We start from the raw sequence: 21,232 nt of genomic DNA, 5'->3' as shown, positions 1-21,232 counted from the left end.
ACAGTTTGTTGTTGTCCACACAATCAAAGGCTTTAGCAGAGTCAGTGAAGCAGAAGTGATGTTTTTCTGGAATTTTCTTGCTTTTTCCATGATCCAGTGGATGTTGGCAATTCGATCTCTGGGTTTCTCTGCCCTTTCTAAATCCAGTTTGAGCATCTGGAAGTTCTTGCTTCATGTACTGTTGAAGCCTGGCGTGGAGAATTTTGAGCATTACTTTGCTAGCGTGTGAGATGAGTGCAATTTTGTGGTAGTTTGAGCATTCTTTGGCACTGCCTTTCTTTGGGATTGGAATGAAAACTGACCTTTTCCAGTCCTGTGGTCTGCCATATAATATAGTAATTTTTGTGTTTATGTTATTCTTTCTTTCTGCACAACTTGAGAGCCATCTTCTGGAAAATAGAGATTTTTTTAAAAGCTCAGTTAAGTCCTTGTTGTCTCCATGACACGTGATTTACTAATCTAATTGGTCACTGAACTTTAGGGTTTTTCATTTTTTCTTTCCGTTCAATAACCACTGCTACTGTTCTTGCTATAGCAGGACCATTTCTTCAAGTGCAATCTTACTTTAAATCTGTAAAAGAAGGAAAAATCGATGCACTCTGTATAGCAGGGGAATGATTGTTAGATCCACCCCCAATATCCTCTTTTCAGCTACTCCTTGGTGTCTCTACAGAACACCTATGACTCTGCTCAGTATTGTCTGAAATCTCTAGTATTCTGTTTATATGTCATGATCAAGCAGGGAGACACCTTTCAATATCACCACCTGTGTTGTTGATCCAGAGTCTTAAATTTATACTTGGAATAAGCTTTATAAGAGATGAATACATGAAGACGTGAGGGCTATTGGTGAGTGTATGTCTCCTACAATTGCTTTGTTCCCCTTTATTGCCAAATTTCTCCTCTAATAAATACCATCTTCTTTGCTAGAATACCTAGACATTGAAGGAAAGAAACTTAAGAGGGTCACACAGTGAAATTAGATATTTCCAGCAATAAATGATTTGGAAAGTGCATACAGGTCTTTCCCGTGATCTTCTGCAAGAAAGATGGCATTTTGCATGCATGCAGGAGCAAAAGGAGAGATTAATAGATTTTTTTGAGGCAGAGTATTCTCTCATGTTCTGAAAGGTTTGGGTCATCACAGCTAGTGGCAGGAGCAGGACTCAGGCAAAGATAACCCTGGCTTTGAGGGAAGAGATTGATTTTGCTGGACAGTGTTCCTGTATATGTGTGAAGGGTGTGTATTTATGACGGTAGGAAATTTCCCTAGATTCTGTGCTGAAGAGGTAACAGATTTTGTTCATCCCTAGAACTATGTCAACTCAATTAGTAGCAACAAAAGAATACTCCTAATACAAAGGAAAGTTTCAGAAAAAGAGGAGAAAAGAGAAAGTGGAGGTAAAAGGAGAATTTGAGATGATATTTACTCTTGGGGTATAAAAGTTAAATCATATATATATATGCTGGTGCTACTGCTGCTAAGTCACTTCAGTCATGTCCAACTCTGTGTGACCCCATAGATGGTAGCCAACTAGGCTCCTCTGTCCCTAGGATTCTCCAGGCAAGAGTACTGGAGTGGGTTGCCATTTCCTTCTCCAATATATATATATGGGTCTTTACCAAATACACTCTTCTAGTATTAATAGCATTTAACTCTTCAAAACCCAAATCTTTTATTCATTTTCCCTCTTCTGCTTTTCTTTCCTGTCTTTCTCTTTCCTTCCTCTTCATTCCCCTTTCCCTTCTACCTTTTTATTTCCCATTGTCTTGTTTACTAGAAATTCCTGCTAAAGCCATAAAGATACTGCAAAACCAGCCCAGCAACACTACGGACTTCTCAGGAGAGCTAGCCAAGAGATGGGCCCTCATCACAGTTTGTCTGGAGGCAGTTGAATAAGGTGAGCAACCCTGATTTAGTCACGTCTTTTTAGTCTCTATAGAGACTTAGTATGTTTGGAGGGTTTTGTAATTCAGGGACCTGTAGGGGATGTTTGTAAAGCTAAATAATTATTTACAAAGATAGTTACTATAAAAGGAGGAAAGAATGGTATCTTACTCCTCAGGTAAATGTATCTTTATGGATCCAACTTTCTGATCTACTCTATGTCTATGTGACCAGACAGAGAATTGTCCAGAGACCTCAGGAAAGGGGTCAGATGCACACTAGTATTTCTACCATTCAGTTGTTTGGAATGTTTATGATACATGGGTTTCCTGCAGGTCAGCTAGTGGGTAGCTGACTTCAGGCTAATTAGTTTTCTCCAGAAGGTTCTTACAGAGCGGGGGAAACAGAGAGGCTGTGGTGACTACTGCAGGTGGGGAGCTGTGGGTACCAGAACATTTCCCCTGATTAAAAAAGAACATATAAAGTCCGATATCTCCAACCTGTGAATGTCCGGGAAAATCACAAGGGTGCCCCATAAGAGGGACATTTGTCAGTCAGGGGGAATCCCAGGTCAGTCCCTCTTGACCACCGAAGGGCTACTACAGCACCGTGTAAGTCAGTGATGTCAGAATTTTCCCATCTCATTACCATCTACCCTGTTCCAACATGGCCCCAGGAATGACGATCCAGAGAGGGAGAGAGAAGGAACCTTGCAGAAATGGACACAACTGCACTTCCTGGTAGGTCCCCTGGGCCTCAGCAGGGGAGAGGGAAACACTGAATAGGCTGAATATGAGGTGGAGCTGACACTTGACTGACCTGGACTTGGGAAACCCAGAGTGATGGAATGTGTGGAATGGCTGCAAGGTGATGCAGGAGATGAGGATGCAGTGGAGTGTGGGTGACGACAGCCCCTGGAGGAGGATGAGCCAGTTCACCTTTGTATCTGCTATGGTCTCAGCCTTTGTGTCCCCCAGAATTTCATATGACGAAACCCTGATTCCCATGGTTATGGTAACCCTAGGTGGGGCCTTTGTGAGGTGATGGAGTTACAAGGATGGAGCCTCTTCAATGAGATGAGTGCTTTTATATATGAGAGACACACAGAGCTCCCGAGCCCTCCCTTCGTGTGAGGATACAGTAAATTGTGTGTGACCAGAAAGGGCCCTGCATGACCACGCTGTGGAAATACATTTCCATTGTTTTTAAGTCTGTGATGTTTTGTGATAGCAACCCAGAAGGACCAAGACAGCAGCCTAACAATCTTTAGACAGTTCAGTAAACCTCATGCTTTATACAAAGGTGCGAAGAACTTATCTTGTCTGGTGTAACACTGTGATAGTTGGCTGACAGTTCGTGGCTGGCTTTCATAAAGAATCTTGAGAATTCCATCTTTTTGGCGGCATGACCAGAATGATGAACAATTGTCTAATTCTTTGATTCTAATAACTTGACCAGAATAACTGGCTGTGATTCTTAAGTAATCTCTTAATGGTCTTCTTTGTAATGCCAGCTTCTGTTATTTGTGACTAATTCTAATAGGAGTTTCATTCTCTCAATTGTAGGAGTGGATTTTCTTTTGATTTTCTATTAAATGAAGATAAGAAATGTTGACAAATTGCCTTCTTAGATTTTGACATCTCTAGAGAGTCTGTGTTTATTTTTTTAAGAGGAAACCCATTTCACAGAGCATGCATTAAAAAGCTATAAAGGTCAAAGAAACTTGCTATGGTATAGATCATTACAACCATCTCAGAGCTGGATGGGATCGATGTGGATTTAGCACTTGTCATGGAGGAGTCAGCATGCCAGGAGTTTGGTGTAAATGTCAATTTTTCCTGAATCCCTACGCAGGCAGTGGAACAGGTTAAAAAATGCAGAATGACGCCTGTCTTCATTGCTTGACAGCAGGGATGAGAGTCCTCACCAGTGTTAGCTTAGGCCATCTTCCTCTTGACTGTAAGAATAACCTGAATGCCCAAAACATAATGACCTCTTTTGTGTTTTATTAGTATTTGCTTATCTTTGTCCCTTCTGATTATCAAATTAAGATTTGGGGAAGACACACGAATATAAAACTCTCTAGATATGGATTTTGGAGCCAGCCTATAAGAAGCCTATTAGGAATCTAAAATGTAGAAACATAACTCAAGTTTAGTTTTAACTTTCTCTTTTCTTCCTTCCCACTCTCATCCTTTGATCTGAGGAGAACAGAGAAAGAAGACAAGTGGAACTTCAATAGCAGATGTCCTGGGTTACTTTGAAGAAAATGCTGATCTTGGAAATTCTGTTCTCTAGTTCTCTTACTCTTGAAAACATTTCAACCACTGGTGCCCAGGAAGAGGCAAACTTTTGGTGAAATTGTGTGCAATGCAGGGAAGGCTGCCCATGTCAAAAACTGCAGTGAAATTCGGATTCCTTTACAGTAGAATCTATCACTATGAATGCCTAGGTTCCTGCTTTATGTAGTAGCAGTCTAGAATATAGAAGTCATGAATCTTTTTCTTACAAAATGAGATATTTCAAAACTCCTTCCGCATTACAGAGGTCACCTCTTTTGTTCATGAGCAAAACAAGAAAGCCCTCTACAGCATGCTCACCTGGCTGAACACCCTCTCTATGAGTACTTGAAGTTCTTTCACTTTTTTCACATTCTCTCTGAGGCTTGATAGGATAGCATCTGAAACTTCTTTCATACTCCGCAGGTTCGTGACTAGGTGGTACAGAGGTTCATTCCAGGAGTACAGTAACATGAGTATCCACTTACTAAGAACTTCATTCTAAGCAACCATAAGAAACAGTCTCATTAAAATAATCATAATTCAGTGGTTTTGGTAACATGTGATCTTTGCTCAGAGCAGTTGACCTAAAGAACTCTTGGTTATTCCTATGTGTATGGCAGAGATTTTTGAAGGTAGTAAAAGTTGCAGAAGTATAAAATGTAACCTATTAGTTCACACTTTGCTGAATTATTAAAAATCTAGGTTATTTTAGGAACTGATTCTGATATGTTCTAATTTATAACATGAAGAATTTTCTTTTTTCCTCTGAAATTCTACCACCACTCAGTGAGTTCTTTTATGTTTGTATATTTGCGTGAGAGAATCTAAGTATTTTATGGCAAGTCAGTACGTGCCTACAGTGCCTGACCCAGGAAAGAAGGATTCCATCTGTGCCCACATCACTGTCACCCAGTGATTCATTTGTATTAATGAATCAGATGAGTCCTTCATATTGATTTTTGATTGGTAATTTATTTTATGATATTACAACAAAGAGACAAGGAAGAAGACATGACATTCCTAAACAGGCTTCTCTCCTCAGCTGATCCCAACACCAGTCCCCTGCTGACTCAGAAGAGTCTGTTTTGTTGATATGTGTCCAGGCAGAAAATGGTACAGCGTTGTCTTTAGTAACAGCATCAGTGGGATTCACAATGGAGAGTTTCCCCCCTAGTTCACTACTACTAGCAGAATTGAGCATGAAAATCCTGAGGGCTGAAGATCTCTACTTAATATGCTTGATTTCTTTACAGCCATGAACTGTTTTACTGGTAAAGAACAGAAAACTGAATAGATTAAATATAGTAATGCACATAAAGTGCTGAGTAAAATGTGAAGCCATGTAGTAACTCTCAATAAACTTTAAATTTAAGCTTATTGACAAATCTCTCCTCCTCTTTGTCTTTGACCTTTTTCCTTTACTTGATCATCCTCATTATTAATGAGGTTAACAGAGGAAAAGAATGCTGGTATCATTAAGAAAGTTGTAGAGAGAGAAGATAGTATTTTAAAGGGAGATGCATGTGAAAATATTTTAAATAATGTTAGGAGGAAGGATAATGCAGGAAATCAGAAAGGAGAGATTATAATGATGAAAGTTTGGAGCCGCCATAAATGATTGAGGCTTGATATGTAAACTGTGTTGTCCTCAGAACAGAGGCAATCGTTGCGGACATGAGAAGCAAAACAATGTTTTATAGGCCATTGTGGGGAGACTTACAGATTAAGAATAAAAGGTGACAGAGGAGTCATTGAGAATGACAAATGAAGGTGTCAGAGAAGTAGAAGCAGAATCAGGAGAGCCTTGAAAGGCAGATGCGGGGGCTCTGGTGGTGCAGTATAGGATTCCCACATAGAACTCACTAGTAACAGGGAGTATGCAAAACTAGGGTGTGTTTCTTACATATTCATGAATTTTGCAATCTTATATTTTACCCATGGAAGTTCATTCATTTCATGTTTTGATACAGTATAATAGCTGCAATCCTGTGTCTAATGCATTGGTTGAACTAAAGTTGTCTGCATGGACAATTTATAGATCTGTTATTTATTTTGCTACTACAAATGTTTAGTCATCCCTTGATTTCACTCATGCTTCATCAACTGCATAATATAATTTCTCTTCAACTCTGATGGTTCTTCCACCTTTCTCTGCATGTACAATTACCATTGCCTCTAATAATCTGATTCTTGGTAACATCTGTATAGTGTCTCATTTGATCCAGTGAAAAACCCAGGGGTAAAAGACTCACGTGCATGTGCTGGACTTGTTCTTTTTCTTCAGGAGCATGGAGGGAAGTGGTGTGGCAGCTGTTGGTGGTATTGATATAGTACTATCTGCCCTGGGCATACTGTTCATCCTGAAAGTGATCAGGTAATTAGTTAGGGTTGTTGGGCATTCACTAGATGAACCCATTACCAGAACATTAACATGTTTGATAGATGTGTAATTTTTTTTAATGGGTGGGGTCACAAAATTTGAAAGTCATTCTTTTCCTACTTTTTCTCTACATTGTCTCTATAAAAAATGATTTTACATCTAACTTTTCTGAGTTCAGCCTCTGTTTTATTATCTTTTTTTTAAAATTTAGTATTTGACCCAATTATAGTACATATGTAGGGCTTCCCTGGTGGCCTGCAATGCGGCAGACCAGGCTTCAAGCCCTGGGTCGGGAAGATCCTCTGGAGAAGGAAATGGCAACCCACTCCAGTATTCTTGCCTGGAAAATCCCATGAATGTAGCCTGGTAGGCTACAGTCCATGGGGTCACAAAGAGTTGGACACAACTGAGCAACTTCAGTTCATAGTACATATGTACCAATATTTGGTGCTTCTCAGGTGATGGTAGTGGTAAAGAACATTCCTGCCAACGCAAGAGATAGAAGAAGACTCAGGTTTGATCCCGAGGTGAGGAGAATCCCCTGCAAGATGGTATAGCAGCATACTCCAGGATTCTTGCCTGTCTATGGACAGAGTAACCTGTTGGGCTGTAGTCAGTAGGGTTGCAAAGAGTCGGACACAACTGAAGTGACTTAGAACACATGCACACACCTATATTTAACCATTTAATCTCTTGTTTACTGTGGGTTGAAGCCAATATATTCCCTTATAAGGAGTTATACAATTATAACTCTGACTTATCTCTGAATCCACACAACAAAAAACTTAGTGTTTATCCCACGTGCAGAATACAATGTTGTTTATGGTGACAAAATGGTACGTCAGAAAAAGATGGCGTAAAGTTGTAGGAAACACTAAGCATCGACTGAGAATAAGAGTAGAAAAATCTAGCTAACACATTGATAGAGAAAAACTAATCTTTAGCCGAAGTTATGAACATTTAAAAATATTACTTGGAAGAGTTGGAAAAAACATGGACAGTCAAAAATGGAGGATGAAACAAAAATGAATGCGTAAAGCAGCCATGAAATTAAAAGACGCTTACTCCTTGGAAGGAAAGTTATGACCAACCTAGACAGCATATTAAGAAGCAGAGACATGACATTACCAGTAAAGGTCCATTTAGTCAAGGCTATGGTTTTCCAGTGGTCATGTACGGATGTGAGAGTTGGACTATAAAGAAAGCTGAGCGCCAAAGAATTGATGCTTTTGAACTGTGGTATTGGAGAAGACTCTTGAGAGTCCCTTGGACTGCAAGGAGATCCAACCAGTCCATTCTGAAGGAGATCAGTCCTGGGTGTTCATTGGAAGGACTGATGTTGAAGCTGAAACTCCAATACCTTGGCTACCTGATGCGAAGAGCTGACTCATTTGAAAAGACCCTGATGCTGGGAAAGATTGAGGGCAGGAGGAGAAGGGAACGACAGAGGATGAGATGGTTGGATGGCATCACCAACTCAATGGATATGAGTTTGAGTAAACTCCAGGAGTTGGTGATGGACAGGGAGGCCTGGCGTGCTGCAGTTTATGGGGTCACAAAGAGTCAGACATGACTGAGTGACTGAACTGAACTGAACTGAAAAAGAACTACATGAATTTAATAGAAACCTTTAGCACCTCTTTTTAAAAATTAGTTGTCTGCTCTATTGTGTGCTCCTTGATTGACCTAAAAGAATTAACCTATAACTTTCCAATATCATCATCAGGAAGAGAATAATTGTTTATAGTTGTAACCCCCCTTCTATTGTAGTTCTAAATTATTCCCTGCAAATCTTAATTTCTATTGTTTATTCCACTGAGTCTATTGTATTCTTTTATGACATTCCTAGCTGACGAATACAAAATCATTTATTTTGGAAATTTAAAAAAGAAAATGAATGAAAGGAAATAGAAAAAGTTATTGCACTTCTTAGGAGTCTTTGAGATTTCACAAAACTGATCCTTTCTTCGATTTCCACATCTTATGAGCTGACGGCTTCTTTGACCTAGAGAGTATGTTATTTGAAGTTTGGCTGATGCAGCCTTCTTGTTTAAAGGACAGTATAATTCAGTCACTTATGCGAAGCTTCCTTCTGGGAGTCTGGCAGGCTACAGTCCATGGGGTCACAAAAGTCGGACACAACTTAGCAACTACACCACCACCACCACAGTACTTACAAACTCATTGAACATTTTCGAGGAGAGGTTATAGATGTCCTGGGACAGGTTGGTGGCACAGTTAAGCAGGTCTTTAAGGGAGTTCAAGCAGAGGTCATCACCATGAGGACAGAGGAATGTGCAGAAGTTGCCTTGGCACAAGAACAGATTTGACATGACCAGTAGCAGGAGCAGGTGGGACTCTGCTTAAATAAAAACATAAGCCATTCTGAGATTATCTAGTCACTTGCGGTTATCAAATCCATCCTGTGGAGGGAAGCCTTCTGTTTCCCTGTTGCTCTGAGCAGAAATTGGTGCTGTAGTAGCTCGGGTGGGGAAGAAGCAGCACCTTCTGTGTAAATTTAGATGGATGATTATATTTGCACAGATAGATAGTTGGAGAAGTAGGTTACTACCCGCATTTTTGTATTGCTCCCAGAAGTGCTTCTGTGCTCTGCAAACATTTGGAACTTAATTCTGAGCCAGAGTGTTTAGGCCATTCTTTTAAGACCATTTAATGTTGGGACTCTGCAGACTCTGAGCAGCAAGGCCCTCTAGGAGTTTGTAGTTTTTTCACTCTACATAGAGTAATGCTTGCATTTTAGACACTGAAATGACAAGAAAAGTCCAGTTGATCTGTGTGGTTTACCATCACGCTGGGGTAAGAGTAAACACACAACTGACTGATTGCTACTATTGAGTACAAAGAGAATACTAAGAGAAAAATGATACTGTACCTTGGATCTGCTCACTCACCTTTGTAACCCCATGCATGTCTTTAATACTTTCCCAAAAGCTTTAAAAATTTTAAAATTTGTGTTTCACAGTAACCCTGTGAGACAGCCTTAATCTTCACTATGATCATCAAGTTATGTTAATGAAGATGCAGTGACTTGGAGAGGGCAAGTGATTTTCCCCAGGTCCCATTATTAGCAGATGCAGGTGACTGGGCACCAATACAGTCATCTGTTCACTTCCTGATGTCACATCACACATGCCTGTGGCCGTCGGTCTGCATGTGTGTAACCAGGACCACATCAGGAGCTGTGATGAATCTGCTTAAAGAGAAAAATATTTTGTCTTTGACTGCGAAACAAAGCGACCCTAGAACATTGGTTTTATCCACTTGTTCTGCTCTGTCTATAAAACACTCACTGTTACAGTCTCTGACAATTATGGTGGGGGCCTGGTTCTCCTGGCTAGCCTTTCTTCTAGGCACCTTGGCGGCTCTTCTACTTTTATGCATCTTTAATCTTCTCGTTAACTTTGTTTCTTTGGGAAAATAGCAAATAAATCTCCAGATGGTAATATAAGAATATTACCTGGTCAGCAACCAAGACAATGTCATTGGCTCTACAAACAAGGCCTGCCCTTTCCTGACTTTGACGTTTTTTACACAAAATTTATTTGTCTGGTTGGGAGTACATCCTGACAACCCATGGGGCTTAGGTTTTGAACCATCTCCAAGCATCTTCTCTTTGACAGTAGAACTAGACCTTCATGCTTCTGTGATGTATTGTAATATTTCAGAAATTATTCCTGGCCCTACCTTTGGCCAACAGAAGCATAAAATCATAGACTCTTGCAAGCATGGTTTTAATATTACTTTTCCTGTCCATCCTTTTTAAGGAAGCAGGATTTAAGAATGAAGTAAGCAAGAATTTAGTTTGGACAAGAGAACTGATAAAATAGAGATTTTACCCTCCTGAATGAGATCTGAACATGATTCTTCTTCTAATTTACTAGAAGAGTGGTAATTTAATTAAGGATAAGATATCAGCATTTACTAGATTTTCTCTGCTCTTATTTCAGAGGGGCATGGTATCTAAGAATAAAATGGTTATTTAAAATTAGGTGATGACTCATTATCAGAGAAATGCAAATAAAGACCACAATGAGATACCATTTCATACCAGTCAGAATGGCTGTGATCCAAAAGTCTACAAGCAATAAATGCTGGAGAGGGTGTGGAGAAGAGGGAACCCTCTTACACTGTTGGTGGGAATGCAAACTAGTACAGCCACTGTGGAGAACAGTGTGGAGATTCCTTAAAAAACTGGAAATTGAACTGCCTTGTGACCCAGCAATCCCACTGCTGGGCATACACACTGAGGAAACCAGAATTGAAAGAGACACATGTACCCCAATGTTCATCGCAGCACTGTTTATAATAGCCAGGACATGGAAGCAACCTAGATGTCCATCAGCAGATGAATGGATAAGAAAGCTGTGGTACATATACACAATGGAGTATTACTCAGCCATTAAAAGGAATACATTTGAATCCGTTCTAATGAGGTAGATGAAACTGGAGCCGATTATACAGAGTGAAATAAGCCAGAAAGAAAACCACCAATACAGTATACTAACACATATATATGGAATTTAGAAAGATGATTATGATGACCCTGTATGCGAGACAGCAAAAGAGACACAGATGTATAGAGCAGATTTTTGGACTCTGAGGGAGAGGGAGAGGGTGGGATGATTTGGGAGAATGGCATTGAAACATGTATACTATCATGTTAGAAATGTTATCGCCAGTCTAGGTTTGATACAGGACACAGGATGCTTGGGGCTGGTGTACTGGTATGACCCAGAGAAATGATATGGGGAGGAGGGGGCAGTTCAGGTTTGGGAGCTCATGTACACCCATGGTAGATTCATATCAATGTATGGCAAAACCAATGCAGTATTGTAAAGTAAAATAAAAAATAAATTAAAAAAAGAAAAAAAAAAGAAAATTAGGTGATGAAAATAAAAGAAGTGTTTCTCAAAAAGAAGACAAATAAGTTGGAGAAATTTAGGACTATCTGTCTCATCAACTAAATAGCTTATTGTGACAGACAAGGAGAGTAATAGCTTGTATAACATAGACATATTTGTGTGCATATATTTCTGTGCATACATGTATTATGCATAAATATATGCTTAATTCTGACATGGAATTTTGGGCCTTATCAAAATTAGATTTTATAAGAGGCAGTAAATATAGCAGAATACCCTAATTCCTAATGTAATATATTATTTATTGGTAGATGACTAACTATATGATTTTTTTTCTATTGAAATGTTATTTCTGTGTTCGCTTTGGTAGCACATATATTAAAAAATTGCAATAATACAGAGAAGGTTAGCATGGCCCCTGCCCAAGGATGACACACAAATTTGTGAAGCCTTCCATATATTTCTGTAACAGCTTCAAGGGTTGGGATGGGAAGGAAGGTAGGAAGGAAGGTGCAAATGTGGTTCGAGAGCAGGGGACATTGGTACACCTATGGCTGATTCATGTTGATGTTTGGCTGAAAGCAGTGCAGTATTTAAAGCAAGTCCCCTTCAATTAAACATCAATAAATTTAATTATTAAAAATATTATTGGGGATCATATAACAGGTTCAGATATCCAACATATGGCTAAAGAGGATCTGACTGGAAACTGATGGTGTCAATTATCATTGATTAGTGATTCATTAACTTTATAATTTATTGAGAAAAATAAACTAACAAACACTATGGTCTTGATTCAGTGTCATAGCAAGCTATAATCCTTGTCTGTGTTCACTTTTAGGTGGTATAGTGCCCAAACTTTGAAACTGAGGCTGTTCCCAGAAGCACACAGTCATGAGTCCTGCCCAGGGTTTTTGTTCCTGATGCTGGAGGCTTCTGTTCACTGGTCACTAAGGCCGAAATTTTCTCTGCTGAGCATTTTCTGGTTCAATCATGTGCACAAGTCTTTATATTTTGGTTTTCTAATTTGACTCTTATTTTTTTAATCAGATGACCAAGTCCCTTTATGATTTATTTTTTAGACCCTTTTGTGCTTTGATGTTTCTGATGCTCATTCAGTTCAACTCAGTCGCTCAGTCATGTCCGACTCTTTGCGACCCCATGAATCACATCACGCCAGGCCTCCCTGTCCATCACCATCTCCCAGAGTTCACTCAGACTCACGTCCATTGAGTCCGTGATGCCATCCAGCCATCTCATCCTCTGTCGTCTCCTTCTCCTCCTGCCCCCAATCCCTCCCAGCATCAGAGTCTTTTCCAATGAGTCAACTCTTTGCATGAGGTGGCCAAAGCACTGGAGCTTCAGCATCATTCCCTCCAAAAGAAATCCCAGGGCTGATCTCCTTCAGAATGGACTGGTTGGATCTCCTTGCAGTCCAAGGGACTCTCAAGAGTCTTCTCCAACACCACAGTTCAAAAGCATCAATTCTTTGGTGCTCTGCTTTCTTCACAGTTCAAGTCTCACATCCATACATGACCATAGGAAAAACCATAGCCTTGACTAGACGGACCTTAGTCGGCAAAGTAATATCTCTGCTTTTGAATATGCTATCTAGGTTGGTCATAACTTTCCTTCCAAGGAGTAAGCGTCTTTTAATTTCATGGCTGCAATCACCATCTGCAGTGATTTTGGAGCCCTCAAAAATCAAGTCAGCCACTGTTTCCACTGTTTCCCCATCTATTTCCCATGAAGTGATGGGACCAGATGCCATGATCTTGTTTTCTAAATGTTGAACTCTCCTCTTTCACTTTCATCAAGAGGCTTTTGAGTTCCTCTTCACTTTCTGCCATAAGGGTGGTGTCATCTGCATATCTGAGGTTATTGATATTGTGTTTCTTCCAGTCCAGCATTTCTCATGATGTACTCTGCATATAAGTTAAATAAGCAGGGTGACAATATACAGCTTTGACGTACTCCTTTTCCTATTTGGAACCAGTCTGTTGTTCCATGTCCAGTTCTAACTGTTGCTTCCTGACCTGCATACAGATGTCTCAAGACTCAGGTCAGGTGGTCTGGTATTCCCATCTCTTTCAGAATTTTCCACAGTTTATTGTGATTCACACAGTCAAAGGCTTTGGCGTAGTCAATAAAGCAGAAATAGATGTTTTTCTGGAACTCTCTGGCTTTTTCCATGATCCAGTGGATGTTGGCAATTTGATCTCTGGTTCCTCTGCCTTTTCTAAATCCAGCTTGAACATCAGGAAGTTCACAGTTTACGTACTGCTGAAGCCTGGCTTGGAGAATCTTGAGCATTACTTTAGTAGTGTGAGAGATGAGTGCAATTGTGCGGTAGTTTGAGCATTCTTTGGCATTGCCTTTCTTTGGGATTGGAATGAAAACTGACCTTTTCCAGTCCTGTGGCCACTGCTGAGTTTTCCAAATTTGCTGGCATATTGAGTGCAGCACTTTCACAGCATCATCTTTCAGGATTTGAAACAGCTCTACTGGAATTCCATCACCTCTACTAGCTTTGTTCATAGTGATGCTTTCTAAGGCCTACTTGACTTCACATTCCAGGACGTCTGGCTCTAGATTAGTGATCAGACCATCATGATTATCTGGGTCGTGAAGATCTTTTTTGTACAGTTCTTCTGTGTATTCTTGCCACCTCTTCTTAATATCTTCTGCTTCTGTTAGGTCCATACCATTTCTGTCCTTTATCGAGCCCATCTTTGCATGAAATGTTCCCTTGGTATCTCTAATTTTCTTGAAGAGATCTCTAGTCTTTTCCATCTCTATTTCTTTGCATTGATCGCTGAGGAAGGCTTTCTTATCTCTTCTTGCTATTCTCTGGAACTCTGCATTCAGATGCTTATATCTTTCCTTTTCTCCTTTGCTTTTCGCCTCTCTTCTTTTCACAGCTATTTGTAAGGCCTCCTCAGACAGCCATTTTGCATTTTTGCATTTCTTTTCCATGGGGATGGTCTTGATCTCTGTCTCCTGTACAGTGTCACGAACCTCATTCCATAGTTCATCAGGCACTTTATCTCTCAGATCTAGGCCCTTAAATCTATTTCTCACTTCCACTGTATAATCATAAGGGATTTGATTTAGGTCATACCTGAATGGTCTAGCGGTTTTCCCTACTTTCTTCAATTTGAGTCTGAACTTGGCAATAAGGAGTTCATGATCTGAGCCACAGTCAGCTCCTGGTCTTGTTTTTGTTGACTGTATAGAGCTTCTCCATCTTTGGCTGCAAAGAATATAATCAATCTGATTTTGGTGTTGACCATCTGGTGATGTCCATGTGTAGAGTCTTCTCTTGTGTTTTTGGAAGAGGGTGTTTGCTATGACTCGTGCATAATTCTTGGCAAAACTCTATTAGTCTTTGCTCATTATTTTATTTCCTTCCATGTCTACCTCTGTTTGTGATTTTCAGTATCCACATATACACTACCCTATTCTACTGTCTGGATTTTGGCTTTTAGCATTGTCATATTTTTATGAACTTCATTTTCCTTCTGGTGAGGTTTCTGATATACAGCTTAAGTTGGTTGGCTCACATCTTGCTTGTTTGTGTTGTCGCAAAAATTAGAGAACTCTGCTTTCTTTCTAGGCAATACTGCCCCTGGTTTTGATACCATTGCTAACTTTCTATAATTTCAGTTCCTGCCTCATAAGCTTTGTCTTTCTCAATCTACTGTTACTTGAGTACTGTGTGTCTCTATGTTGGTATTAATATTTTAAATAAATATCAACCTAGTATAGCAGAGAATTAAAGGAAATAAAATTACAGTACTATTAGTAATAATACATTCCCCTGAATTATAATCCAGTAATGCTCCCAGTTTTAAATGAGTTTCTATCCATGTGTTGTTGAGGTCCCCTAACTCATTTTTCCTTACTAGATATTTCAATTTTGACATAGAATGTAGAAAACAATGGAGTGGAAAATTCTGCAAATCACCCTGTATTTTATGTTACTCAAGATTAAGTATGTAATTATTAGTTTTTTATAGTTAGTAGGGCTATTCTTAGCACATATAGCTCAGTGTAGGGTGATTGTTATTGAGTGTAGGGCGTATACTGTGAACTGTAATCACCAAACAGGTGATTGGAAATAAAGAAAGCAATGCTAGGAAGACACAGGCATTTGTTCTGGAAGGAAAACCTTACAGTGTCTGTCATCTGCAGTCTCATCTTCTGATTTTTCAAAATACTTACCCTTACTTTGCTCATTTAATAATTTGGGTTATTTACTTTTTTTATTCCTACTGAGTTGTATGAGTCTCTTATATGTACATGGATATGAAGCCCTTACCAAATATTGCTGGGAGCCAGCACGAGGAGTCCCACCCATGGCAAAGGTCATGAGGTTAAGGGGCCCGACAGGCAAAGGCAAGTTGGGCCTTAAGGGAGCCTCGCTGGGTCTCCTTGTGCATCTGCCCCCAAACCAGAGTCTGCCTGCTTTACTGTGTTATGCTTTCCACCTACTCTTCTGACATTAACAGGGGGCTGTCCCCCCACCACCTTTTTCTGGAAAAAGTTAATTTAGAGCTTTTAGATAATAAGTCTCCTGGGCATAATAAGTGTTTCAATCCAAAAAACCCTCTGATGGCTTTCTAGCCTGCCTGCCAGACTCTTACAGCTGCATATGTGATTGTTTGCGGCCTCCCCACTGCGAGAGGCACAGGAAGCTTAAAACATCCTAGGAATGTAGGGGCTTCCGAGGAATCAAAATCATTAGAATAGGACTGATTAAGGGTTTCATTTGTTGAGCCAATACTTGCTGCCAAGTTTCCATATCTTTTATTTGTAGATATAGTTGGTATATAGAAAAAACAGGTAGTAGCCCTGGCATTAGCAACATTAGATCTTTGAGTTAAGTACTTTCTTTGTTATAACCCACTGCACCTTTGTTCTACAGGAATGTAACTTTATTTAGTACTTTGAGGGTGATGCAGATTAAAGAAAAAACACTTCAGGGGAAAATGAGTTTTCTGGTTGATAGACATTTATCTAGGAAAAGAGCCATAAAAATGTTAACAGGCCCCCTGGCCAGAAGATAATGTAAACGGGAAGTTATGCAAAAATAAAGTCTGGTCTCCATAAGGGTCAGGACTGCTGCCCCTGCATAACTCTGCATATTCCATTATTTCTTTATGTACAACTTGGGGTATATAAGCTGCTTTTGAAAATAAAGTTGTGGATCTGGCACTGATGCTTGTCTCCCCCATGTCGTTCTTTTCTCCCTTTTCTGGCTGAATTCCCATAAGGAGTGTGGAGGCTCACCGAGTCTACTTATTTGCCCTGGCTTCTAAGACCCAGGTAAGAGGGAGCCCATGGCGGGGCACCCTCCGTTATTCAAGCGGGCGCCGGTGGCCTACATAGATGGTGCAAGTTCCTTGTCTTGGAACTTTATTGGTTTTCCACGTAAACCAAGTTATTCAGCCTCTTTTCTCCACTAATTATCCTACTACACTATTCTTCCCTAATCTCTCTTCATATTTCTAAATAAAAAAGTTTTCCCTCACTGACTCCATCCCTGCTTCGAATTCCCTGGATCCACTGGGGCTGGACCCCGGCAAAATATGTGATTTGCAAATATTTTTTTCATTCCGTAGGTTGCCATTTCATTTTATTGATGGCTTCTTTTACTATGCAGAAGGTTTTGAGTTTGATGTAGTCCCACTAGTTTATTTTTGCAGCCCTTGCCTTTGCTTTTAATGATTGAGTTGTATGAACTACTTGTATATTTTGGAAAGTAATCCTTTATCAATTGTTTTACTTGCTATTATCTTCCATTTTTACCAAAGACACAGACTGGCTGAATGGATACAAAGACGAAACCCATATATATGCTGTCTACAAGAGACCCACTTCAGTCCTAGAGACACATACAGACTGAAAGTGAGAGGATGGAAAAGGATATTCCATGCAAAAGGAAGTCAAAAGAAAGTCGGATTGGCAATTCTTGTATCAGAAAAAATAGACCTTGAAATCAAAACTATTATAAGAGATAAAGAAGGAAACTACCAAATGATCAAGGGATCAGTCCAAGAAAAAGACATAGCAATTGTAAATATTTACATACCCAGCATGAACACCTCAATACCTAAGGTAAACACTAACTGACATAAAAGAGGAAATTGACAGTAACACAATAATAGTAGGACAAGTTAACACCGCACCTATGCCAATGGACAGATCAATAAAACAGAAAATTAATAAGGAAGCATAAGCCTAAAAGGAAATATTAGACCAAACGGACCTAATTGATATCTTCAGCACATTCCATCCAAATGCAGAAGAATACACTTCTTAAGTGCACATGGAATGCTTTCCTCATCTTGGGTCACAAATCAAACCTCAGTAAATTTAAGAAAATTGTAATTATATCAAGCATTTTCTCTGGCCACAACACTGTGAGACTAGATATCAATTAAAGAAAAAAAAAACTTTACACAAACACATGGAGATTAAACAACACATTTCTAAATAATGAGCAGGTTACTGAAGAAATAAGGGAAATAAAAAAAAATTCCTAGAAACAAAGCACAATGAAAACATGATCTAAACCTATAGGATGCAACAGAAACAGTTCTAAGAGGGAAGTTTCAGTTCAGTTCAGTTCAGTCGCTCAGTCGTGTCTGACTCTTTGTGACCCCATGAATTGCAGCATGCCAGGCCTCCCTGTCCATCACCATCTCCCAGAGTTCACTCAGACTCACGTCCATCGAGTCCGTGATGCCATCCAGCCATCTCATCCTTGGTCGTCCCCTTCTCCTCCTGCCCCCAATCCTTCCCAGCATCAGAGCCTTTTCCAATGAGTCAGCTCTTCGCATGAGGTGGCCAAAGTACTGGAGTTTCAGCTTTAGCATCATTCCTTCCAAAGAAATCCCAGGGCTGATCTCCTTCAGAATGGACTGGTTGGATCTCCTTGCAGTCCAAGGGAGTCTCAAGAGTCTTCTCCAACACCACAGTTCAGAAGCATCAATTCTTTGGTGCTCAGCCTTCTTCACAGCCCAACTCTCACATCCATACATGACCACAGGAAAAACCATAGCCTTGACTAGACGGACCTTAGTCGGCAAAGTATAGCAATACAAATCCTACTTCAAGAAACAAGAAACACATTGAATAGACAACCTAACTTTACATATATTTATCTTTTTAAGAATTTCTCTTATCAATGTCTTAAAGGTTTTGTATAAATCTTTCAACACGTTGCTTAAGTTTATTTCTAAGTGTTTTATCTTTTTTTGATAGTAACAGTAAATGGGATTGTTCTCTTTATTCCATTTTCTAATAGTTCATTGTTGATATATAGGTAGGCAACTGAGTTTCATATATTGGAATATAGTAAACAAAATGTATGCTACATCTTTAAAGTATAGAAATTTTTCTACTAATAAGACATATAGATGATCAAGAGGTATATGACAAGATGCTCAGCATCACTAATAATCAAGGAAATGCAGAACAAAAGCAGAAGAGATATCAACTCATGTATTTGAATGGCTAGTACTAAAAATGTATGAAATGATAGATGTTATTGAGGATGTGGACAGAAAGAAGTGCTTATGCACTGTTGGTAGGGATGCATATTGGTGCAACTCCCATGGAAAAGTACCGTGGAGGTTCCTCAAGAAATGTGAAAGAGAACTGTTATGTGATCCATTATCCCACTTCTGGATATATACTCAAGGAAATGAAATCATTGTCTCAAAGAGAGATCTGTATTCCCATGTTCACTGCAGCATTATTCACAGTAGCCTTGGTGTAGGCAGAACCTGAGTATCTTTCAACAGGTGACTGGATTAAAACAATGTGACGTGACATATATGCTGCTAAGTCACTTCAGTCGTGTCCGACTCTGTGTGACCCCATAGACGGTAGCCCACCAGGCTCCCCCGTCCCTGGGATTCTCCAGGCAAGAACGCTGGAGTGGGTTGCCATTTTCTTCTCCAGTGCATGAAAGGGAAAAGTGAAAATGAAGTCGCTCAGTCATGTCCAACCCTCAGCGACCCCATGGACTGCAGCCTTCCAGGCTCCTCCATCCATGGGATTTTCCAGGCAAGAGTACTGGAGTGGGGTGCCATTGCCCTCTCTGTGTGACATATATAGGTAAATATTATTTAGCCATCAGAAAAAGAAATCCTTCCATTTGTGGCAACATGGATGAAACTGGAGGGCATTATGCTAAGTGAACTAAGTCAGAGAAGACAAATACCATATGATGTCAATTATAAGGAATCTCAAGAAAAAAATGAAAGGAACTCAGAGTAGAAAAATGATTGCCAGAGCCTGGAGGGTGGGGGAAATAAGGAGAGATTTTTAGAGGTTACACATTTTCATGTATAAAAAATTAGTAAGCTCTGAGGATCTAATGTTTGAGCCTCATGATCTAATCATGAGATCTAATAATGAGTTTGAGCAAGCTTTGGGAGTTGGTGATAGACAGGAAGCCTGTCTTGCTGCAGTCCACAGGGTCATGAAGAGTTGGACATGATTGAGCAACTGAACTGAGGATCTAATGTATAGCATGGTTACTGTTACTAATAAGATTGTGTTGTATATTTGAAATTGTCTGAGAGAGTAGACATCATCGAATGGCATCACTGGACTTGATGGACATGAGTTTGAGTAAGCTCTGGGAATCAGTGATGGACAGGGAAGCCTGGCATGCTGCAGTCCAGGGGGTCGCAAAGAGTTGGACATGACGGAGCGACTGAACTGAACTAAAGAGAGAGGAACTTGTGTTCTCAAAAAGCAAAAGTTAAACATGTGTGGCGATGGCAGTGTTACTTAATAGACAGGGAAACTTGTTTCTAATACATGCACAAATGGGGGTGGACAAGATGACGGAGAGGTAGGTGGAAGTGGGGTACACCTCTCTCCACGGATGCATCAAGAACGTCTAAAGACGCAGCAGTTCTCACAGAAGACCACAAATATCCGGATCCATACAGAACTCAGTAGGACAAAGGAAAGAAGGGGCAAGGAGGAAGGGGAAAGGAGGAGGAGAGCAAGTGGGACCAGCCTGCACCTGGGGGTGAGGGAGCTGAAGCGCAGGGGAGAGATCCCTGTGTCCATGGCCATCCACTGGGATGGGGGAGGCATTTAAAACAGTTGGGGAGTGAACTAACTAGTCTGTGACAGTCTGAACGGAGTGAGAACCACATAGACAAGCCATGCTGCAGCCTTTCATACCTTGGACAGGGTTGTAAGTCCACTGGTGTCCACGGAAGCTGGGAGCTGGAGCCATGGGGATTGAGGAATGATCCCAGGGTGAGGACTCCTGTTGACCATGGGGAGTCAGCTGGATGGGATGGGATGGGATGGAGGAAATCTGCTGCATGGGATGCTTCTTAAGGAAAGCCAGGAGGCCATAAAAGTAGGGTTCCACTGCCTGTGGAGTAGAGCTATCTCTTTCTCCATGCTGGTACCTGCAGGTTGAGCAATAGAGAAAGACTTCAGTGAGGGTGGTCCTTGAGAGCCTGATGCACTAAGCAATGGAGAATTGTGAATGTCTATATACCCACCCCTACCCTATTCTCTGGCCAAATTTTGGTTTTTAGCATCATAATGTTTTTATGAATATAAATTTCTTCAGGTAGAGTTTCTGGTATACAAATTAAGCTAATTTCTCACATCTGACTTGTTCTTGGTGTTTCAAGAAGCTTTGAGAACCTTACTTTGTCTCAAGGCAATACTGCCCTTTATTTTAATACCATTGCTGACTTCCCATACTTTGATTTCTTGCCTAATACAATCTATGTCTTTCTCTATTCACAAT

General features: G+C 40.2%; 1 non-coding gene and 1 pseudogene across 1 annotated transcript; one reads left to right on the top strand and one right to left on the bottom strand.

Annotated features, from left to right (window-relative positions):
- Nucleotides 1–4,077: 4,077 nt before the first annotated feature.
- LOC132658278 (placental prolactin-related protein 4-like) lies at nt 4,078–20,877 on the bottom strand (annotated as a pseudogene).
- LOC114109793 (U6 spliceosomal RNA) lies at nt 11,788–11,896 on the top strand. The gene has a single exon (XR_003586368.1). It is a non-coding gene; the product is annotated as a U6 spliceosomal RNA (small nuclear RNA).
- Nucleotides 20,878–21,232: the final 355 nt, after the last annotated feature.

The sequence above is a fragment of the Ovis aries genome, chromosome 20, assembly GCF_016772045.2.
Source record: "Ovis aries strain OAR_USU_Benz2616 breed Rambouillet chromosome 20, ARS-UI_Ramb_v3.0, whole genome shotgun sequence".
Lineage (NCBI taxonomy): Eukaryota > Metazoa > Chordata > Mammalia > Artiodactyla > Bovidae > Ovis > Ovis aries.
Note: the sequence above shows the minus strand (reverse complement) of the source record. Positions and strands in the feature narration are given on the sequence as shown.